The sequence below is a fragment of the Ranitomeya imitator genome, chromosome 3 (genome assembly GCF_032444005.1).
Source record: "Ranitomeya imitator isolate aRanImi1 chromosome 3, aRanImi1.pri, whole genome shotgun sequence".
NCBI lineage: Eukaryota > Metazoa > Chordata > Amphibia > Anura > Dendrobatidae > Ranitomeya > Ranitomeya imitator.
The window spans coordinates 336,833,106-336,858,051 of record NC_091284.1 but is presented as its reverse complement, the minus strand read 5'-3'; the positions used below and the strand labels follow the sequence as shown (position 1 = coordinate 336,858,051).

At 46.8% G+C, this 24,946-nt stretch overlaps 1 protein-coding gene across 3 annotated transcripts in view; it reads left to right on the top strand.

Moving 5' to 3' along the window:
• The window catches only part of RPS6KA1 (ribosomal protein S6 kinase A1), a 356,285-nt gene that overhangs the window by 323,636 nt on the left and 7,703 nt on the right, over positions 1 to 24,946 (top strand). The gene's annotated exons all lie outside the window — the stretch shown is intronic.

Genomic DNA, 24,946 nt, shown 5'->3' with positions numbered 1-24,946 from the left:
CGGGTCTTTATCAAAACCCCACTTATGCCAAAGAGGTAGAGGAGAGGAGAAAGAGCCGAGTTCCCATAGGGCAGCTCTGGTGGAGTTGTGTGGAAGCACGTCCGCCTGGTGGGTGATGTAGGAGCAAATGTGTAAGGCTGCGAGTATTTATACACAAGACCCATACGGTCATATCCGGGTCTGTGCAGTGGCTCAGACTGGGAAAGAGGCTAGGAACGCTGTGTATTCCGACTGAGTCTGCGCTGTGGCCACAGAGTAGATGCCAGCAGCGTGATAGGGGACTATCACTGCACAGCCACTGCACAGACCCGGATATGACCGTATGGGTCTTGTGTATAAATACTTGCAGCCTTACACATTTGCTCCTACATCACCCACCAGGCGGACGTGCTTCCACACAACTCCACCAGAGCTGCCCTATGGGAACTCGGCTCTTTCTCCTCTCCTCTACCTCTTTGGCATAAGTGAGGTTTTGATAAAGACCCGCTGGGGTCGAAACGTTACCCGAATTGAATAGTCCGCCACCCATTTACCTCCTAAAAAAGCACTTGGTGATATTTATTGTTTGTGTTAATAAAGAAACTACACAGTTTGCTGAACTTTCAACCATTTGAGTGCGGCTGATTTTTCTTATACTTGGACTATTTTGTTCATGCCTGCACCAACCTAGTGACAGTGTGCACATCTTTTTCCTGGATCCCCTCGTGGTGCTGTCATGGGCTACTGAAAAACACCGCTACCGGTAAGTAGCTTTCGTATTTCGAACAGATTGTGGAATTATGGGGCTCCAGGTTATAGATCGGTTTGCCAATGTCAACAACAACAAAAAGGTGGAAGTTTTTTGCTCCCTAGATCCCAGAGAGAACCCTCAGACATAAGATTCTTTCATGATCCCATGGACTCGGAGCCTGGCATATGCCTTTCCTCCTGTTGTCCTCATCCCAGCGGTTTTATGGAAAGTCAAGGAGGACAATTCGAGAATAATACAGATAGCCCCCTTTTGTCCCAAAAAGAACTTGGTTCTCCTGGCTGAGGATGTTTTCAATCACCGATCCTTGGGTCCTACCGGAACTTCCGGACCTTCTTCCTCAGAGACCGGTTTTCCACCCTCAGGCAGCGAACCTTCATTTGACAGCATGGAATTTGAAGGGGCATTATTGAGGGATAGAGGTTTTTTCCATCATACATGATGAGACCACGAGAGAGGGGATCCGCCCATCATGGACAGGAAACCTTCAAGATAAAAGGGGCGGCTCCTCTCTCCACATCAGTTGGTTTCCTGTCCTTGACGGGGAACCCTCAAGATGAAGACTTCTGATGAAGACAGAAGAGGATGCCTGAGTCGGGTGGATTTGGGCAGACATTTGTTTGCTGCACCCGTCACCAGGTACCGGTAGTCACCTCAGGGGCCATGTATATCCACGCCCCCCCCCTGAGCGAAGCATGGCCACAGCCCGTGAGGCAATGCCCAGGTGAAGATGGAGCCTCGGAGGCCACGGCAGTTTATCCTCCCTGATGCTGCAGAACCTGTCACTTAAATCCTCGGAGGTCAGTCTTTTGTACCCTCCCTGTTGACCCATAGTGGCCATGCAGCCTGTGAGGCACATCGGTGCCCGGGCAAGATAGAGACTCCTTGGAGGTACTAATGCCCTCCCTGTTGAGCACATGGTGCAGTCACCCCCAACCCCCCTCCCCCCACAGCTTGGACGATATGTGGGGTACCTGCAGATGGCATGGTGTTTCCTTCAGGGGAATGGATGGAGGTGGTATTGCGGGGGTCATGGCACTGGTGAGTACTCGTAGGGAACGCCGAGGGCAGCTGGAGCCGACGCCGCGGTCACATTCCCCGTTCTCCATGTGGGGGACCAAAGGCCTACTTGGCTGGCGCTGTATACCGCGCGGGCAGAAGAAGGAAGCGCACGATGCGCCCAGCACCTGTCAGCACACGGAACCTTAGTGTGTGCAAAGGGGGACAGAATGCAACAGCACGCACCGGAAGTAGTGGCCGGGTGCGCGCTTAAATGCGGTGACCAGCGAAGGCAGGATCAACCAGGCTATCAGTGAATTAGAGCGCGCAGCGGATGTGGTTGCTGGGTGCGCGCTCAGGTATAGTTATGCAGTGCAGGCATTGCGCTAGGGGCCGGCAGATGCAGGATCAACCAGGTGAATAGTTGATTAAGTAGCGCGCACCAGACGTGACTACCGGCGGCGCGCATAGGAAGACTGGACCACTACAAAGGCAGGATCAGCCAGGTGATTGATTGCATATAACATGCAGGTGCACACATACACCTGATTGGAGCACAAAGTGATCCATTAAAAAAAAAAAAAAAAAAGGGGGGGGGAGGAAGTGAGTCTATTTAAACAAGCTAGAAGTGCTGCCCTGTGTCACTAAACCAGGCCAGGTTGAAAGTGACTACTCTTGTTACGTGGTAGTGTGTAAGCTGGAGAGCTTTTCACCAGAACATTTAATGCCACAGCAAGAGGTGCAGGAGACGTGGTCTCGCTCGAGTGAGAAGAGCCAGATCCACCATGGCAGCAGCAGAAGCCGCACGGACAGCGTACAGACGGATTGCCATACCAAGGAGGGGTCCCTGGTCTCATTGGGAGACTCTGAGAAAACCAGTCAACCTCCGGATCCAGTACCCGTACTTTGAGAGCGTCCGAGTGGTGAGTGAACTTCGAGAAAGTCCAGCACGCTAATGTCTGTTCTTTTCTCTTCTCCTATCTCCGTCTCTCCCCTCTTTTCTTACGCACATTGGGGGGTGGAGTATAGGAGGTCCCCAAAAAGTATAAGGCAAAAATTAAAAATAAGGAATGTCCCTTGTGTAAAAAGCCTTTAAAAACAGCCTGGAGTAAAAGACTGTGTCAGGAGTGTATCAACAAGACAGTGGCGGAGGAAACACCCTCCTTTACGGAGAGCCTAAGATCACTGATCCAGTCAGAGGTCTGTAGGTCTGTAAAAGCATTACAGACAGCTGACACAGATACCAGGTCTATGGACAAATCCAGCCCCTCTGTAGCATCCCAGAGGGATTCCTCGGAGTCAGAGGAGGACTCCATACAGCTACAGATTCAGATACAGATACAGCTTGCTGCTTAGATAGTAGCTCAGAGGAGGAGCATATATTTCCAGTAGAGGCTACGGATAAGCTTATAAAAGCTGTTCGCTCTACCATGGGGCTGGTAGACGAGAAGGCAAAAAAGACAGCCCAAGAACTTATGTTCAGTGGTCTGCAAAAGAAAAAACGGAGGTCATTCCTTATTAATGAACAGCTACAAGAACTGATTAAAAGGGAATGGCAAAAACCGGAAAAAAGGTCCCAAATATCCACCTCCCTAAAATAGAAGATATCCTTTTGAAGAGGAGGCGTCCTCATCTTGGGATAGAGCCCCAAAAATTGATGTGGCAATTTCAAAAGTTGCCAGAAAATCCTCCCTGCCATTCGAGGATTTAGGTTCTCTAAAAGAACCTCTGGATAGAAAAGTGGACGGTTCCCTGAAAACAGCATGGGAAATCTCAGCAGGGGCACTAAGGCCAGCTATCGCGGCCACTTGTGTAGCCAGATCCCTAAAAATCTGGATAGACAACCTGGAGGAACAGGTAGAACAAAAAGTTCCCAGAGAAACTATCCTAGAGGCAATACCAACCATGAGAGCAGCGGCAGTGTTTCTAGCTGAAGCATCAGCAGACTCGGCTAGACTGGCAGCAAAGTCAGCAGCTTTAGCAAACACAGGATGTCATGCGGTATGGCTTAAATGCTGGCCAGGAGATACACAGGCAAAGATGAAACTTTGCTCTTTGCCATGTGAGGGGAACTTCCTGTTTGGTCCGGCATTAGACGAGGTGTTGGAAAAAGCCAGTGACAAAAAGAAAAAGTTTTCCAAAGCAGCCATTTCAGCCCTTTCGGCACTCCTTTCAGAGAGGCCGAAAATTCAGAAGGCAGCAGTTTAGAGACCGAGACAGGAGCAACTTGGACAAGCGATCCAGGGGAGGAAAAGGTTTCTATTTTGGCAAGTCCCCCAGGGACACCAAGAAACACTCCCAGTGACGGGCCTTCTCAGGTGGGAGGGAGGCTCTCACTTCCTTCCAGCCTGGGAGAGGATCTCCTCCAGCGTATGGATCCGACAGATTATAGGATCAGGCCTAAAATTAAAATTCCACCACTGGCCTCCAAGAAGATACATGCAGACCCCGGTACAGTCCTCCCAAGAGAAATAAGTCTGGAAGGAGAAGTAACATCACTCCTAGACAAGCACGTCTTGGAAGAAGTTCCTATAGAGGAAAGGATGGAAGGATTTTATTCCCGCCTTTTTCTCATTGGAAAACTGGACAATTCTTGGAGGACGATAATAAATTTAAAAGGCCTCAACAAATACCTAATAATTCCATCTTTCAAAATGGAAAAAATAAAATCAGCAGTGAAGCTCCTATAATCCTCGGTGTTACATGGCGGTCCTAGACCTAAAGGACGCTTATTACCACATCCCAATCAGACAACAAGATCGTCAGTTTCTCAGAGTGGCAGTTCAGATGGGGTCCCAGTTGCGTCACTTTCAGTACAGGGCTCTGCCCTTTGGGATAGCAAAACAGCCCCACGGGTATTTACAAAACTGATTGCAGAGGTCACAGCACATCTCAGAGAAAGACACTCTGATAATACCCTACTTAGACGACTTCCTGATAGTGGGGAAAAACTCTTCTCACTGTCAGGAGCAGGTCAGAATAGTAATGGACACTCTACAGACACTAGGATGGCAACTGAACCTCAAAAAATCCTAACTAGAGCCAGCAATGGTCCAGAATTTCCTAGGGATAACGGTAGACTTCGTGGCGCAGGAGTGTCGCCTCCCAGAGGAAAAAAAATCAAACAAATGATTATGACAACATTAAAAAAAAACAGATGACTTTAAGAAGAGCCATGTCGGTATTGGGGTCCCTAACCTCCTGCATACCGTCAGTAAAATAGGCCCAGTTCCATTCAAGAGAACTGCAATGGTGTGTGCTGCAGAACGACCTGGAACTTCAGGGGCAGCTAGAGCAGAAGCTCATTCTCCCACTCTCGGTACTCCAGTCACTCAGATGGTGGTTACAGATAGTCATCTCCGAGAGGAGTTCCCTGGACATACACAGCCTCCAAAGTAATCACAACGGATGCCAGTCCATGGGGATGGGGAGCTCACTCAGACACACTATGGGTCCAAGACCCCTGGGCTCAAGAGGAGAAAAATCTATCCTCAAATGAGTGGGAACTCCTAGCAATCGAAAAAGCGCTAAGGAGGTTATTTCCACACTTGACAGGGCATCATGTGAGAGTCCTATCAGACAACCGAACAGCGGTCTCATACGTGAACCACCAGGGGGGCACCCGTTCTTGGTCACTGATGCACATAACCAAGAGACTCATGACTCTAGCCTAAAGGCATTTCCTTTCATTATCGGCCCTGCATATTCGAGGTGTGGACAACATAAAGGCAGACTTTCTAAGCAGGAACCACTTAAGGCAAGGGGAATGGTCCTTAAAGTCCATTTTTCAACGGATAGTGCACATGTGGGGAAGACCCAGTGTAGACCTCTTTGCCTCAAAAGCCAACAAAAAAGTTCTGCTCCCTGAACCCAGCAGATAGGCTGTTGACAGTAGACGCCTCCAGCATAGAATGGACGTCAGGATTCTTGTATGCCTTCCCACCGATATGTCTAATTCCAGCAGTTCTGAAGAAGATCATGGAGGACAAGGCCAGAGTGATTGTAATAGCTCCCTTCTGGCCGAAAAGACCATGGTTTTACTGGCTGAGAGTGATGTCAGTGACGGACCCGTGGGTACTCCCGGAAGACCAGGACCTTCTAACTCGGGGTCCCTTCAACCACCCGCAGAATTCCGGGCTACATTTGACAGCCTGGCATTTGACCGGTCGTTGTTGGAGAAAGAAGGGTTCTCAGCTGGTTTAATATCCACCTTGCTTAGAAGCAGAAAACCAGTAACGACCAAGATCTATGGGAGAATATGGAAGAAATTCCTCTCCAGCTCAGGGCCAATACGGGAAGGGGAGGTTCCGATAGTGGCAATACTGGAGTTCCTGCAAAAGGGCTTAGATCTGGGATTAGCTGTTAGTACCCTCAAAGTACACATTTCAGCTTTAGCAGCCTTATTCAACTGTGACCTGGCAAGCAATAGATGGGTGATGAGGTTTATCCGAGCCTGTAGTAGAGCTGACTGTCCCATCCCCTACTCCTCCACCATGGGATCTAAATTTAGTATTGACAGCTTTGACAGAAAGCCTCTTTGAGCCGTTAAATACAACATCAGATAAAGTACTAACATTAAAAACAGCTTTGTTAGTGGCACTTACATCGGCCCGTAGGGTTGGGGATTTGCACGCTCTGTCAGCTGACCCCCCTTACACGCAAGTTATGGACGATAGAGTTGTATTAAAATTAGATCCGACATATCTCTCCAAAGTGGTATTGAGATTCCATAGGGCTCAGGATATAACCCTACCCTCTTTCTGTCCCAATCCTATTAACAAGAAAGATGAGAGACTCCATTGCCTAGATGTCAGGAGATGTATCCTACAGTATTTAGAGATAACATAATTCTGGAGGAAACAGAGGGCTTTGTTTCGTTCCAGGGGTCAAGGAAGGGCCTTAAAGCTTCAAAACAAACTATCGCTAGATGCGTGAGAGGCCATTATTCTAGCGTATAGCAGTGCAGGCAGGGTTGTTCCACAGGGTCTGAAAGCCCACTCCACGAGGGCCATGGCGACGTCGTGGGCAGAGAGAGCAGATGCTACCATCGATCAAATCTGTAAGGCGGCCACTTGGTCCTCTCCATCTACATTTTTTAAACATTATAGGCTAGACCTATCTGCTACCTCTGATCTCACATTTGGGAGAAGAGTGTTACAGGCAGTGATCCCTCCCTAAAAGAGAATACAAATCTCTGTAACTCTCTCGTGGTGCCGTCATGTATGATGGAAAAACACGGGTATTTCATACCCGGTAATGTGTTTTTTCATGAGACATGACGGCACCCTGCTATGCCCACCCTTTTGATCACGTCATTAGTTGGGTGCATTATTAGCGTTATTTGTATTATACACTCCCTTGGGTGTCGATGAATAGAACTGTATAGGATGTATTATTTATGTGTACACTAACCGGCGGAGTTCCTCTCGTACTCTGTAAAATAACTGATGTGGAGAGAGGAGCCGCCCCTTTTATCTTGAAGGTTTTCTGTCCTTGATGGGCGGATCCCCTCTCTCGTGGTGCTGTCATGTCTCATGAAAAAACACATTACCAGGTATGTAATACCCGTGTTTTTCCAAATTTGGTTTCCACCCTGTTGAAGAGTAGGAAAATTGTTACCACAAGGGCTTATGGTAAAACCCAGAGAAAGTTCCTATCCACCTCAGGGGTAAGAGTCCAGGATGGGGTTCCCATCACTGCAATCCTGGAATTTCTGCAGAAGGGGTTGGAACAAGGTTTGGCAACCAGCACCTTAAAAAGTACAGGTGGCAACACTAGGGGCACTATATAATCAAAATATAGCGGGCAATCCCTTCACTAAGATTCTAGATGACAGGGTTATTTTAAAACCTGACCCTTCCTACTTGCCTAAGGTAGCCTCTCATTTCCACAGATCCCAAGAGGTAGTCCTTCCTTCCTTTTGTTCTAACCCTAAGAATAGGGAACAGGAAAGATTCCACGCCTTAGACGTTAGGAGTTGTCTGGTTCAGTAACTAGAGTCCACCCAGGGGTGTAGGAACTGAGGACTCAAGGCCTCCAAGAGTACCTTGGCGAGATAGATAAAAGACGCAATAGCCTTGGCCTAATCGTCTGGTGGGAGTATCGCCCGGAGGGTTTTAGGGCTCATTCTACAAGAGCGGTGGCAACCTCCTGGGCCGAAAGGTCAGAGGTATCAAATGAACTGATCTGTAAGGCTGCCATTTAGTCTTCAACTTCCGCCTTTTTTAAGCACTATTGGCTGGACATAGCCTCTTCTTCTAACTTAACATTCAGGAGAAGGGATCTTCAGGCTGTGGTCCCTCCCTAAAGTTATAAATCTCTGTAATTCTCTCCGTGGTGCTGTCATGGGGGAAGGAGAAAGGCGTAGTTACTTACTGGTAACAGGATTTCTCAGAGCCCATGACAGCACCCATTTATTCCCTCTCATCACGTGTGTGGTGAGCACATTTTCACTGTTTGTAATGTGTTTTGTGTTTAGACACGGTGTTTTTTCTGATAAGCAGTAAGATAAAGTATATATTTTGTTGTCATTAGCCTGGATGTCCTCCTGTGCTCTGTAAACCAACTGATGCGAGGGAGAGGTACCACCCTTTTTATCTGTAGGTTACCTGTCCCTGAAGGGCGGATCCCCTCTCTCTGTGGTGCTGTGATGGGCTCTGAGAAATCCCATTACTGGTAAGTAACTACGTCTTTTTCCCTCACTTTTTTGTGTTCCAATGCACTCAAAGGAAATAAACATGTATAACAAAACATGTAATTGCAATAATATTCTAGGAGAAATACCTCATTTTCTGTTTAATGAGGTATGTTTAATATACTGGTATGTGGGTACCTGGACTAGTCCAAGACTGCTAGGAACAGGATCCAGTCCAGTTGATGAAAAAATTCAATAGCTTTATTCTGCCATAATGCAACGTTACGACCCAAAGAGGTCTTTGTCAAGCATACACATAATGGCAGCCTTATATAGTGTGGTGGCACATGCTCACCAATCACCATCAATGTACCACCTATTATCAAATGCATGTAAAATACATAATAAAAAACAAATAACACCAATGATGTATTCATCCTAAATCATCCACTTCAAATCAACAAAAGAAACAAAAATATACGATTTATACAGCGAAAATTTGTGCATATTAACCCATCCATGCATACACTGCGTGCAGAATTATTAGGCAAGTTGTATTTTAGAGGATAATTTTTATTACTGATTAACAGCTATGTTCTCAATCAACCCAAACGACTCAAATATCAAAGCTTAATAGTTTTGGAAGTTGGAGTGGGTTTTTTTTTAGATTTGGCTATCTTAGGAGGCTGTTTGTGCAGGTAACTATTACTGTGCAGAATTATTAGGCAACTAAATAAAAACCAAATATATTAACAGCTCACTTGTTTATTTTCACCAGGTAAACCAATATAACTGCACAAAATATAGAAATAAACATTTCTGACATGCAAAAACAAAATCCCCAAAAAATTAGTGACCAATATAGCCACCTTTCTTTATAATGGCACTCAACAGCCTTCCATCCATAGATTGTCAGTGGCTTGATCTGTTCACGATCAACATTGCATGCAGCAGCCACCACAGCCTCCCAGACACAGCTCCGAGAGGTGGACTGTTTTCCCGCCCTGTAGATCTCACATTTTATGAGGGACCACAGGTTCTCTATGGGGTTCAGATCAGGTGGACAAGGGGGCCCATGTCATTTTTTTTTCTTCTTTTAGACCTTTACTGGCCAGCCACACTGTGGAGTAGTTGGAGGCATGTGATGGAGCATTGTCCTGCATGAAAATCATGTTTTTCTTGAAGGATAACGACTTCTTCCTCTACCACTGCTTGAAGAAGTTGTCTTCCAGAAACTGGCAGTAGGTCTGGGAGTTGATCTTCACTCCATCCTCAACCCGAAAAAGTCCCACAAGTTCATCTTTTATGATACCAGCCCATACCAGTACCCCACCTCCACCTTGCTGGCGTCTGAGTTGGAGTGGAGCTCTCTGCCCTTTACTGATCCAGCCTCTGGCCCATCCAGAGTCATTCTTATTTCATCAGTCCATAAAACCTTTGAAAAGTCAGTCTTAAAACATCAAGACTGGGCCAAGAAATATCTTATCTTACGTTTCTTGTTCAAAGGTGGTCGTTTTTCAGCCTTCCTTACCTTGGCCATGTCCCTGAGTATCGCACACCTTGTGCTTTTTGATACTCCAGTAACATTGCAGCTCTGAAAATGGCAAAACTGGTGGCAAATGGCATCTTGGCAGCTTCACGCTTGATTTTCCTCAATTCATGGTCAGTTATTTTGCGCCTTTTTTGCCCAATATGCTTCTTGCGACCCTGTTGGCTATTGGCCATGAAAAGCTTGATTGTTCGGTGATCAAGCTTCAAAAGTTTGGCAATTTCAAGATTTCTGCATCCCTCTGCAAGACATCTCACAATTTTTGACTTTTCAGAGCCCATCAAATCTCTCTTCTGACCCATTTTGCCAAAGGAAAGGAAGTTGCCTAATAATTAAGCACACCTTATATAGGGTGTTTATGTCATTAGACAACACCCCTCCTTATTAGAGATGCAAATCACCAGATTTACTTTATTGGTAGTTGGCTCTCAAGCCTGAACAGCTTGGAGTAGGACAACATGTATAAAAAGTATCATGTGATCAAAAATACAACTTGCCTAATAATTCTGCACGCAGTGTAAACCTGGCCAATCACAGCCAGACATCTCAGTTGTCACAGAAACCTAAAACCTATCAGGCTCAACTATCTGAAATAAGCAAAGCCAGAACGTATCATAGTGAGAATCCTTCCTGGCGCTCAAATCACCCAATAATGGGCCAATCACGAATACTCACTCAATGCAGTGTCACATAAGAGCAACTCCTATTTGCCGCTCTCTCTTCCACTCCCACCCCCGGCCGCATAGCTGACGAATCATACAAGGTGCGTCATGCTGTTTCCCCAGCAAACTGGATTATAAGTCTCAATGGTTTAACCCCCTTGTGACATCTGCATTACAAATATAAAAAGCACAAAGGAAAATTGTATCATCTGGCAGCTATATTTAATCTAGATGACAGGGAATTAACCCCATATATCATGTCTATTATTTGTTTTTATTTGTCTATGTCAACCAAAGGCAGGATCCTTCAGGCACAATAAACAAAAATAAATATCTACTCTAGCATCAAATGTCAAAAAGGGGGGAGAGAGAGAACTTATTTATACAAAAACTTTGTCTTGTAACAGTCATCTTATGAAGCTCATTCCCCATGTCCTCATTCCACTCCCCTCTGACATCAATGCCATCTACAAAAAACAAAAAGAACATATCAATTATCACACACTAAAAAAACACCATAACATATACATAAAAACATCAAATAGCATTTCAGAAAATGCCATCCAAGAGGATAAAAGGGGTTAGGATATACAAATTTGTAAATTATAATCCACATTAAGTCCCCTAGGTAGTAAAGTCCCCAGGGTTGAAATCCATTTAATTTCTTTCTTCTTCAGTAATTACAATCTATCCCCTCCCCTCCTCTGTACTGGCACACTATCACCCTAAACCTGAGTTTATTCACCGAATGTCTGAAATCACAAAAATGTTTAGGTACCGGTAAATCCAACAATCTGGTTTTAATCGTGCTTTTTTGCTTGCTTATCCTTGATTTAATTTCCATGGTGGTTTCACCCACATGCATCAGCCCACAGAGGCATATTAATAAATATATAACGAAACTTGAAGTGCACGTATATCTATGTAGAATTTCTTGCCAGTATGTGGGTGATAAAAACAGTCTCCCTTCAACATGTTTCCACAGCAAGCACACCCTAAACACGGAAAATTACCTCGTTTAGGTGGGCACAAAGTCCTCTGTGCAGAACCCTTAAAGGATCCCACATCAGATGTAACAAGTTTATCTTTTAAATTACGACAACGTATATATGATAAGATAGGTGGCTGTTATGAAAGGCAATTCAGTATCACATTGGACATGGAGGTCAGAGCACATACAGTGATCTGACAATAACCCAAAATAATAGAACGAGCTCTGAGACGTGGGAACTCTGCAGACCGCAATCCCTGATCCTCTCCAAACACAACTAGAGGCAGCCGTGGATTGCGCCTAACGCTACCTATGCAACTCGGCACCGCCTGAGAAACTAACTAGCCTGAAGATAGAAAAAATAAGCCTACCTTGCCTCAGAGAAATACCCCAAAGGAAAAGGCAGCCCCCCACATATAATGACTGTGAGTAAGATGAAAAGACAAACGTAGGGATGAAATAGATTCAGCAAAGTGAGGCCCGATATTCTAGACAGAACGAGGATAGGAAAGATAACTTTGCGGTCTACACAAAACCCTAAAGAAAACCACGCAGGGGGCGTGGCCTAGCGACGAATGTGAGCGGACGTGCGAAGGGTCTCTCTCCCTGCACCGCTCCTTAAACCTACCCTTTCAGGCGCCGCCGAACGCCGAAAACCGGGCAGAGGGACCCCGCAAGTTCCCGGCGAGGGGAAGAAGGCTCCGGAGTTGATAAGCGGTGAGGAGCGGAGATGCCGCGCCGCAAACAGTCGGCGCCTGCAGCCGGCGCGAAAATTCAAGATGGCGCCGTGGCCGAGGAGGAGGCGGCCAGGGCCAGCGCTACATACCGCTGGAGGTAATAGCCCGGCTGGAGCGATTTGCCCGCACGGAGGAGGGGGGAGCCCTGCTGCTGGGTCCAGAGGGACTTGAGGTGGAGGAAGCCCTGATGAGGCAAGAAAGTGGAGGGGACGCTGGGACCGGTGAAGTGGAGGTGCAATGTTCCCCAGGGAGGGCGCAGGGAGCGCACAGTGCAGAAAGTGTGACACCTGCTGCTAGCCCTGTGCAGACCAATGACTCTGATGTGGTACAGCAGCCAAGGATGGGGGAACCAACACTGCAGGACATTTTCTCTGTCGTTATTCACTGCAAATCTGCCTTGGCTGCGCTGAATCTGAGGGTGGATGATCTGACAGTTGAAATAAAGTCCCTTAACTCTGCTATGCGCAAAGTGGAGAAAAGAGTGGAGGTGGTGGAGGAGCGTGTGGGCAGTGTGGAGGATCAGACAAACGAACTGTTAAAAAGAGAAAAGAAATATATTCAACGAATTGCAGAGCTGGAATTTAAGACAGACGATTTGGAAAACCGATTTCGGAGAAACAATTTAAGAATAATTGGGGTGCCGGAGAAGGTGGAGGGAAATAATTCCACTGAATATATTGAGGCATGGCTCAAGAACTCGGTGGGAGGAGCAGACCTTACCAAACATTTCTCGGTGGAAAGGGCTCATCGGGTCCCCACTCGCCCTCTGCCGCCCGGCTCGGCCCCTCGTGCCATATTGGCAAAAATTCTGGACTACCGGGATCGGGAGACTTTACGGAGAAAGGCCAGGCTGAGTGATGGCCTGAGCATAAATGGGAATCGGATCTCCATTTATCCGGACTACTCGGCATCGGTGCAGAAACTTAGAATGAAGTTTGGGGAGGTCAAGCGACGGCTCCGTGAACTGGACCTAAAATATTCAATGCTCTACCCAGCTAAGCTTAGGGTGGTGGCGCTGGACCGTGTTCAATTTTTTCAAAATCCGGAGGAGGCGATGCAATGGCTGGACACCAACGCCAAGAAGATTGGCACTGAGCGGAACCGTTAAGACTGTTTCGGAAGGATTGTGACTCTGCTGGTTCTGCCTCTCTTCGTTGGAGGGGTCCTTTCTGAATGTTACTGTTGCAGCTGGTTCAACTGCACCTAACGTTTACAGTATTATGTTCGGCGGCGTAATGAATATTTCATATTGGTCGCGGTGTGGGGGGAAGAGATGGACGGCAAAAGACTTAGTTCTAGGGTATACTAAGTGCCCTCGGTTCTCATATAGAGAAAGAAAGTTCGGAGTATCTGAGTTATCTTGAGTTTTAGATGGGGAAGGTTGGGTTAGTTGTTGGGATGGGGGGTGGGAAGGGGGGGGAGGAGGGCATTGGGGGAGACCTGGGAGAGACGATTCTTATTTTATACCTTTTTCTAAGGAAATGGGAGGGAAGGTTAATATTATAAGTTGGAATGTTAGGGGGCTAGCGGACGCTACTAAACGTGCGGCAATATTTCAGTACTTAGTGAAACAGAGGCCCTCGGTGATATGCCTGCAAGAAACTCACTTGGTGGAGGAAAAAGTAGATATGTTACAGAAAAAATGGGTGCGCAGGGCATATCACTCGACTTTCTCTAATTATGCAAGGGGGGTTTCTGTTTTGATCCATACTAGTACTCCATTTGAGGAAGTTGAGGTTAAAATTGATAAAGATGGTCAGTATGTCCTTTTGGTGTGTAAAATTCTTAACCGTATGATCTGCATTGTTTCAATATATATACCCCCGCCGTATTCTGGTAAGAAAATCCAAGAGATTTTGGAGCATATGAGAGGGTGGGTCGGGGTTCCTCTTCTGGTGGTTGGAGATGTGAACAATATTGCCGACGACCATTGGGATAAGAGTAATCACGCTCCGCTACGTAGGGACGGTAATGGCACTCCTTTTGGGAATTACCTTAGAGAAATAGGCTGGATTGACTTATGGCGGGTTCGAAACGCTAATACTTATTCTTATTCCTGTTACTCGACCACGTATGGTTCTATGTCTCGTATCGATGTCGCCATGGGCAATGATGGGATGAACGAATTGTTAAGTGAGGTGGAATATAATCCCAGGATTCTATCAGATCATAGTCCAGTTCGGGTCTCATTAAAATTATCTGAACAGGTTGGTTCACGGAAGATGGGATGGAAGGTTCACCCCTCCTGGTTACAACTCTTGGACATGGAAAGGGTGGGGGCTGAAATAGAGGAGTTTTTTAGGATTAATGACGGGAGTGCGGAATGCCACGTAGTATGGGACACCATGAAGGCGTATTTAAGGGGGATTCTGTTTCGTGACATTTCACGACACAAGACTAGGACTAGAGTACAGGATCAAGCTATTCTGGAAGAACTGAAGGCAGCTGAGGCAGCATTGGGGGCCCATTGTACTAAGGAGTCTCAGAGTCGGATGAGGAAGGCCCAAGAGGAGGTCAATCAATTATATTTGAGAAGGGCGGAGAGATTGCGGGCCTTTCAAAAAGCGTCTTTCTATTCAGAGGGGGAAAAGGTGGGGCATTTACTTTCGGTAGTGGCGTCTGCACAGAGGGACTCCTCTCATGTCTACTCCATTAGGAGGGAAGATGGAATATTGGTTACTCAGGGGGAGCAGATTTTGGAAGTGTTTAGGAAATTCTACAATAAACTATATACTTCAAGTGTGGACAGGGGGGCTGAGGACATGACGGGCTACTTGGAGGGGATTGACCTGCCTAGGTTGAGCAAAGAAGACTGTGAGTTGTTGGAGGAGCCGATTGGGGAGGAAGAATTGGGGGCCGCTTTGGCGGGGGTTGCTGGGGGTAGGGCTCCGGGGGCGGATGGTATTCCAGCTGAGATGTACAAGGTATTGAAAGAAACTTTGTTGGCCAAACTGTCGGAGGTGTATAATAGGTCATTGGAAAGAGGGGAGTTACCTGTTTCAATGAGAGAGGCTATCGTGGTCGTTATCCCTAAGGCCGACAAGGACCCACAATTACCAGAATCCTATAGACCAATCTCACTTTTGACGGCTGACATTAAGATACTGGCAAAAGCTCTGGCAAACAGGTTATCTAGGGTGATTGATAGACTGGTTCACCCGGATCAGTCAGGCTTTATGCCCAATAAATCAACGGCACTTAATCTGAGAAGGTTATTTTTAAATTTGCAAATCCCTTCTGACAATGTTGGCAAACGGGTTGTGGTATCCTTGGACGCTCATAAGGCTTTTGATTGCGTGGAGTGGAGTTGTTTGTGGTCAGTACTGGAACGAATGGGGTTTGGACCTAAATTTATCTCATGGGTGCGGCTGTTGTACTCTTCTCCGGTGGCCAAAATTAGAGTGAATGACGCTCTCTCTGAGACTTTCTCTTTATCTAGAGGTACTAGACAGGGCTGCCCTCTGTCCCCGCTGCTCTTCGCCTTGGCGGTGGAACCCCTTGCCGCAAAGATCAGAGGGTCCCGGGAGGTGAAGGGTTTTATGTACGGGGAGGCGGAAGAAAAAGTAGCGTTATACGCTGATGATATCCTGCTCTTCTTGGAGGATTCCGAGGGGACCTTGGTAAAGACGGAGGCCATTATTGAGGAATTCGGGAGTTATTCGGGCTTAAGGATCAATTGGGACAAATCGAATATGATGTTGATAGATGGGGATAGTGGGGACGGTGATGGGGGGGACTCTGTCACAAGGTTGAGGCTAGTTGAGAAATTTAAGTACTTGGGGATTCAGATCGCACTCCCTCTGACTAGCTTTGAGGAACTGAATTTGGCACCTCTTCTGCGTAAGATACGTACCAAGGTCCAGGCGTGGAAAAAGCTACACTTATCGGTAATTGGTAGGATAAACCTGATAAAGATGATTGTGATGCCGCAGTTACTCTATGTGTTGCACAATTCCCCTATATGGATATCGCAGAATAGGTTTCGGAGGATTAGATCTTTGTTTGGTGAGCTGATCTGGGGTGGGAAGAGCCCCAGATTTAAACAGGAAACCCTACAGAGACCAAAGACGGAGGGAGGGGTGGCATTGCCCAATCCGTGGTTGTATTTTTTGGCCTCACAGTGTCAGCATTTCAAGGGATGGGGAGATGGGTCAGGTGGGATGCGGGCACCTTGCAGCCTGAGATCATTGATTGGGACAAAGGTGTTGAGTGAGGGCCTAGAGGGGGGACATTTCCGTGAGAAAGGTTCTAAATTTTGCACTGTAAGGCTCATTCACAAGGTGTGGGATAAAGTTAAAGGAATTAGGGGTGTACGGGCACTCACTAGATTCTCACCCATTTGGAACAACTGTGTCCTACAGGAGTTTAGACAGATGGAGGGATTTCATATTTGGAGGGAGGCAGGCATTTCTCGGATGGGCCAGATTTTACATCAGGGTAGAATTAGAGACTTTGAGATATTGCAGGAAGAATTTTTACTCCCGGAGTCTGAGATGTACCAATACCGTCGTCTTTCTCATGCGTACCGGGCACAGTGTAAGAGAGGGCCTGTTGAAATCCAGGTGGATCTTATGCTGGATTTTATCCTTGAAGGGGGAGGCACGAAGGGGGTGATTTCGGGAATATATGAATTCCTTCTATTTTCTTTTCTGGCGGAGCACCCTATTAGAGCAAGGGCGAAATGGGAGGCTGACCTGGGGGCGATTGATGATGACCGATGGGAATCAGTATTGGATTATGTGCCCAGGATATCAATGAGTGAGCCTGGTAGGCTGTCACAATTATTTGTCATTCATAGGGCTTACAGAACCCCAGACATGTTGTTTAAAGCCGGATTAAGGCCTAATTCAGAATGCCCTAGATGCTCGCAGTCCGAAGCGGGCATCCTTCATATGTTGTGGCAGTGCCCCAGGCTGTCCTCCTTCTGGGTGGTGGTGTTGAATAAAGTGGGTTTGGCATATAGTTGTAATGTGCCTCGGGATCCTCTGGTATGTGTTTTGGGCTATGTGGAGGAGGTAATAACTGATAAGCTGTATAAAACGGTTATAGCTAGACTGTTATTTATTGCGCGAAAGTTGATCACCAAATTCTGGATTAGGGAAGAGCCACCAACAAGGAGAGACTTTATGAAGCAAGTGGACCATATCATTGCTTTGGAGAAGAGTATCTATGTTAGGAGGAACAAGATGGACCTCTTTGACAGGTTGTGGAGCCCGTGGCTTGAATCAATGTGACCTGAAGACCTTTTGCCCCTATGGAAATATTTTTTTTGACAAGTCATCTTCCTCTTCTTGTACTTTTGTATGTGATAATTTAGTGGGGGATGACTCTTGACAGGTCTCTAGTGGGTGGTGGGAAGGGGGGTGGGAGTTTGGTTTGGGACTAAATAAGTTTTCTAACAAAAAAAAAGTATTGTGTATTTGTATATTGCTGAAAACAAACTATTCCTTTTATTGTTTATGCACAACTTTGATGGTTTAATAAAAATATCTGATTCAAAAAAAAAAAAGAAAACCACGCAAAGGGGCAAAAAGACCCTCCGTACCGAACTAACGGCACGGAGGTACACCCTTTGCGTCCCAGAGCTTCCAGCAAAACAAATAGACAAGCTGGACAGAAAAAATAGCAACAAATAGCAAAGAAGCACTTAGCTATGCAGAGCAGCAGGCCACAGGAATGATCCAGAGAAACACAAGTCCAACACTGGAACATTGACAGGAAGCATGAATCAAAGCATTAGGTGGGGTTAAGTAGAGAAGCACCTAACGACCTCACCAGATCACCTGAGGGAGGAAACTCAGAAGCCGCAGTACCAGTTTCCTCCACAAACGGAAGCTCCCAGAGAGAATCAGCCGAAGTACCACTTGTGACCACAGGAGGGAGCTCTGCCACAGAAATCACAACAGGTGGCACAGCAAACTCTGGTATAGATGGCATCCCTTTCTGGAGTAAGCCCCAGTGCTTCCTCAAAATGTTCCCAATCTGCCCACTCGCAGGACCATATGTGGAAACAAATGGTATTCGTTTGAGTTGATTTAACTACTTTCTTACGCGTATCCTCACGTGTCAAACTCTTCACCTTATCTTTATATCTGATAACATCTTTTCTGGGTATCCCCTCCTGGTAAATTTATTGTACATCCCATCTAGTTGATCATCAATCCTATCCAATTATCCTCCGAACCCGCAAAAGTTGACTCCATGGGAGGGACTCCACCATCCTCCTAGGATGATTACTGTTATATAAGAGTTAAATATTTCTATCGGTCTCCTTGACGAACAAGTCAGTACCCAAGGTGTTACCACTCTTGTACACTAACGTATCCAAGAATTGTACTTGTTCACTAGAATGTGTCAAAGTGAATTTTAACTCCAGATAAATGTTATTAAGTTCATTTTGGAAATTTAAGACATCATCCAGTCCACCTTTTTATTATTATTAATTATTTATATAGCACCATTAATTCCATGGTGCTGTACATGAGAAGTTACATCAAAACACCTTCCCAGACAACAAAAATATCATCGATGTAGCACCACCAGGCTCGGACATGGCGCCATATAGATGTTAGCGTACGTAGGGGCCACATTGGACCCCATGGCGGTGCCCTGTTTCTGAAGGTAGTAATCATCCCCAAAGAGAAAATAATTTCTCCTGAGATTGAACTCCAACCATGTGAGGACCAACCGTGCACACTCCGGGGCCAAGTCCGAGCCTGACAGCACCCCATCAACAGCCTGTAGCCCTTTCTCATGTTCAATGGAGGTGTATAATGACACAACATCAAAGGATGCTAGTATAGTAGTCTCACTAACCTCAACTCCATTTATCTTTTCCAGAAAATCATTTGTGTCTCTAATGTAGGATCTAGCTGATGTAGAAACGTCCCGCAATACTTTATCTACAGTTGTGGCCAAAAGTATTGACACCCCTGCGATTCTGCCAGATAATACTCAGTTTCTTCCTGAAAATGATTGCAAACACAAGTTCTTTGGTATTTGGTATTGGTATTTTATTCGGACTCCCATGACAGCACACGAGAGAGGGGATCCGCCCTTAAGGAACAGGAAACCTACAGATACAAAAGGGCGGCACCTCTCCCCATGCATCAGTTGGTTTCCTGTTCCTGAAGGGACTGGATGCCTATAGAAACTACAGGAGTCCAGGCCGGCCGGACCGATTCTGGTGGCGAGAGGGTCTCCCACTTCGGCCGGTGCGGGTACCTGAAGTAGTCACGGTGGCCCTGGCAGGGCGGCACGGCGGTGACTAGGCAGCGAGGAGCGGTCGCCAGGGGGTGTCCGGTCTCCGGGGCCAGCGTCTGGTAAGTCGCCCTTCCCGTGGGCTCTGGGTCTCTCTGGAGCAGGGGGGAGCGCGGCGGCATCGGGGGGGCGCCGATCGGATCGTAGCTGGCCGGCCTCGGCGTTCCACGAGAGCTGCAGCGCTGACAGGAAGCGCTGTAAGCTGTGGTGACGTCGGGGGGCGGAGCCGGCGACGTCTTCCGGATCGGTGAGCTCCTGCGCATGCGCGGGGGCTCCAAGATGGCGGCGCCCACCGGAGATCATGCCGCAATCCCTCCGGAGCGACGATTGATTCCCCACAGCTGCGGGGGGGCGGGAAAATTAAACAAGCAAGCTGGGCAAGGTGCGCTGACCGAAGGAGGGGCCTTATAAGGCGGCTCCAGCAGCATGTTCCCGGGTTCTGGCTCCAATTTACTGAAAATGGATTCAGATCAGGATCAGCAGGTTGTGCTGCTGGAACAAGCATCCCAGAAACCCAAGGAGAAGGAACATGAAAAAAGGAGCGATGGTTCGGGCCGCAGAAGCTCCTCCAGACAGGGGTCTGGAGGGTCAGTCAAAAAGGATCCCCCTCGTGCTTCGGTATTTCTGGGTGTGAGCAGCCACTGGTAAGTGATCTTCGAGAAAGTTCACTTAGTGACTAGTCTCCCCTCATGTGTTTTATGCAGGGAAGGAAAAACGTCAGTAAGGCGAAGCATAGGGAATGTGCCATCTGCGGGGTTCCCTAGCCTGACTCACACCCTAAAAAACTATGTGACCCCTGTATCCAGCAGACGGTGAGGTTCTGGAAGGAGGGGAGGGGGTATAGCATGTAGATTTTACACTCTAGTCTACCTTACTTATCCCCGTAGGTAGCCGAAGAATCCTCCTCTATTACGGCCAGTCTCAAGGAGATGATTAGAATGGAGGTTAAAGAGTCCTTTAAAAACCTTTCACAGTCAGGAGGTTCTAGGCAGAGAACTGAGTGGGCATCTGATTCGTCTGTGGAAAAGGACAAGTCCGAAGAATCAGACAATTCAGCAGCATCATCCTCCTCTTCGGAAGAAGACGCTGCTCGGTTTTGCCTACCCCTAGAAAGGATAGACAAATTGGTAAAGGCGGTCAGAGGCACAATGGGTATATCGGAACCCAAGCCTCAACTATCCAAAGAACAAATGATGTTCAGTGGATTGGAGCAAAAGAAGCGCAGAGGGTTTCCTTTAAATGAGAAAATACAAGATCTTATTAATAGGGAATGGAGGAAACCTGAGAGAAAAGGCTCCTTACCACCTGCGCAAAAACGCCGATACCCTTTTGATGACCCAGCAGTAGGTAACTGGGAGAAAGCACCCAAGCTGGATGCAGCAATTGCCAAGGTAGCTAAACGATCTTCTCTCCCATTTGAAGATATGGGAACACTTAAAGACCCCCTGGATAGGAAAGTGGATACCTTCCTGAAGGGAACCTGGGAGATGGCAGCTGGCTCCTTAAGACCTGCGGTAGCTTCAACCTGCACGGCAAGGTCAATGATGGTCTGGCTGGACCAGTTGGAGACCCAATTAAAACAAGGGGCCTCTAGAGAGTCCATTCTCTCAGCATTACCTGTAATCCAGGAGGGGGCGGCTTTTTTATCAGACGCCTCAATTGACTCCGTAAAGTTGGCAGCTAGAGCAGCAGGACTTTCTAATGCTGCAAGGAGAGCCCTATGGCTGAAATGCTGGCCGGGGGATATGCAGGCAAAAGCGAAGCTCTGCGCTATCCCTTGTAAAGGCGAATATTTATTTGGGCCTACCCTGGATGAACTCCTGGAGAAAGCAGGAGATGATAAGAAAAAGTTTCCCAACCTGTTCAATCCATACCGTCGTCCCTTCAACAAAAGAAGGTTCAACCGGGGAGGAAAGCGAACCTTTTCACCAGGGAGAGATCGTCCCAGATGGGAGGATAGGCGAAAGCGAGGTACAGGTCTCATGTTTCGCCGTAACCAGACGGAAAATAAAAAACAAGACCAATGACTGGCAATTCCAGTGGGAGGGAGACTATTGCATTTCTCGGCAGAGTGGTCGAAAATCACAAACAGCGTTTGGATAAAAGACACTGTTTCCCATGGTCTCAAGCTGGAATTTGTTCATATTCCACAGGACAAATTTAGGTTAACACCCTGGCGCTCATCTCCCACTGAACAATTCGCCCTAGAAGAGGAAGTGAGGACTCTTTGTTCCAAAAATGTTTTGGTAGAAGTGCCGTATTCTCAGGCAGGGGAAGGGTTTTACTCTCCCCTGTTCCTAATCCAGAAGCCTGATAAATCTTACAGGACCATTATAAATCTTAAGGGTCTCAATAAGTTTTTGGTGAAACATACTTTCAAAATGGAGTCCATCAATTCGGCAATAAAAATGCTTTTCAACAACTGTTTCATGGTAGTAGTGGATTTGAAAGATGCCTACTATCATGTACCCATTCATGCTGATTTCCAACGATACCTGAGGGTAGCGATACTAATGGGGGGTAGGATTCGACATTTTCAATTCAGAGCGCTCCCCTTTGGGATCACCTCGGCACCTAGGGTGTTTACTAAAATAATTGCGGAAGTTATGGCGCATTTAAGAGAGTCAAATATCCTTATAGTCCCCTACTTAGACGATTTCCTCATTGTAGGTAACTCGGTAGATCATTGTCTGTCACAATGGGAGATTGCTAAAACCAAACTAGAACGGTTGGGTTGGATCATAAACTTTGAAAAATCTAAATTACAGCCCCTAAATGTTCAAAAATTCCTGGGGTTAATGTTGAATTCAGTGACACAGCAGTGTCTCCTCCCTATAGAGAAAATGGACCAAATTCAGAGTTTTGTATTAAGAGCAATCAATACACCTTCCATGACACTTAGGCAAGCAATGTCTCTACTTGGGTCACTCACATCTTGCATCCCAGCAGTTAAGTGGGCTCAGTTCCACACCAGGTCCCTACAAAATGAAGTCCTGTTCCATGACAGAGCCTTAGGAGGCGCATTGAATGGAAAATTGACATTGAGGCCGATAACATTGAATTCCCTTAGATGGTGGCTAGATAAACAAAATTTATCAGCAGGGGTTCCCTGGATGATAGATGTCACCCACGTGATAACCACGGATGCCAGCTCTTCAGGGTGGGGAGCCTATATGGGGGACATGGTGGTCCAGGGACAGTGGGAACCCTTCACAACATTTTCATCTAATCAAAGAGAGTTGTTGGCGGTTGAACTGGCTGTTAAAAAATTCCTCGTATATCTGCAGGGCCAGCACGTCAGAATTCTGTCGGACAACAGAGTGGCGGTCGCTTACATAAACCGGCAAGGGGGAACTCGTTCCGAAACTTTAATGCAGATCACGGATCGGTTGTTCCAGGTGGCAGAGCTCAATTTTCTATCTTTGACAGCTCTTCACATCAAAGGAAAAGAAAATGTGGCAGCAGATTTCCTCAGCCGAAATGTGTTAAAACAGGGAGAGTGGTCTCTCAACGAGGACATTTTCAATCTTGTCGTCCGCAGATGGGGTCAACCAGTGGTGGATCTATTCGCCACCAGAAACAACAGAAAAGTAAAACTTTTTTGCTCCCTAAATCCCAGGGAGAATCCCCTGGCGGTAGACGCGTTTCTCATAAAATGGGATTTTCCACTAGCCTATGCTTTCCCACCACTGAACCTGATACCTCTAGTGGTGAGGAAAATCAGAGAGGATCGAGCGAAAGTCATCCTTATCGCCCCCTTTTGGCCCAGAAGAACCTAGTTTGCCTGGCTCAAGACAATGTCTGTAGCGGTCCCCTGGGTACTGCCAGAGATCCCGAACTTGCTTTCGCAGGGACCGATCTCCCATCCACAAGTGACGGGGCTCCATTTGACGGCATGGTGTTTGAACGGTCACTATTAGTGGGGAAAGGCTTCTCTCCAAACTTGGTGGAGACGCTCCTAAAGAGTAGAAAGCAAATAACTACGAAAATCTACTCTAGGACTTGGAGAAAGTTCTTGTCTTGTTCAAAGTTTAATATCCAAGACGGGGTGCCAGTACAACAAATCCTAGAGTTCCTACAGAAGGGGTTCGAGTTGAAACTCTCTCCTAGTACCCTTAGGGTACAGGTCTCAGCTTTAGGTGCCCTGTTTTCCTGTAATATAGCGAATAACTACTGGATAGCGAGGTTTATGAAGGCAGTTAGTAGATCTACACCACTGCATAAAGACAGAACAGTTCCATGGGATTTAAATTTAGTTCTGTCCTCTCTAACTAAACCCCCCTTTGAACCTCTGCAGGAGGCCTCGATCAAAATGTTGACACTTAAGACAGCCTTCCTGATCGCCATAACCTCAGCTCGCAGGATAGGGGATATACAGGCACTTTCCAGAGCTCCTCCATACACTGAAATCTTGTCAGACAGAGTAGTCCTTAGACCAGACCCAGCATATCTGCCAAAGGTGGCGACACGGTTCCATAGATCACAGGAGATAGTTTTGCCGTCCTTTATTCCTAATCCCTCTAATCCTAAAGAGCAGGAGCTTCATACGTTAGACGTCAGGAGATCTCTTCTTCAGTATATTTCAGCTACTGATAATTGGAAGAAGGATGGGGCACTGCTTCTTTCCTTCCAAGGTCCAAAGAAAGGATTTAGAGTATCGAAATATTTACTGGCTAAATGGATTAGGGAAACTATCTCTCTAGCTTATACAGCAGGTGGGGGGCCAGCTCCGCAGAACCTAAAGGCACATTCCACCCGGGCCATGGCGTCATCCTGGGCAGAAAGATCTGGAGTGTCAGTGGAGCAGATATGTAAGGCGGCCACATGGTCATCCCCTTCCACTTTCTTTAAACACTATCGGTTGGATTTGGGGTCCTCCTCTGATCTTTCCTTTGGGTTAAGGGTGCTACAATCTATAGTCCCTCCCTAAGGTAGCTTACATCTCTGTAAATCTCTCGTGTGCTGTCATGGGAGTCCGAATAAAGCATTAAGCTACTTACTGGTAGCGGCATTTTTCGGAGGCCCATGACAGCACCCTTAGTTCCCTCCCTATTCACGTGGGGGTAGCACTTCCTGATATGTATATAGCGTAATATGTAAATCTCACGTATGGTGTCTTATTACAATAATGGGTTATTTTGTTTCAAATGTATATAATGTATATATTGTATATTTGTGTACCACTAACCGCGGCAGTCCTCTCAGGCTCTGAAATACAACTGATGCATGGGGAGAGGTGCCGCCCTTTTGTATCTGTAGGTTTCCTGTTCCTTAAGGGCGGATCCCCTCTCTCGTGTGCTGTCATGGGCCTCCGAAAAATGCCGCTACCAGTAAGTAGCTTAATGCTATCTTCATTTAATTTGTCT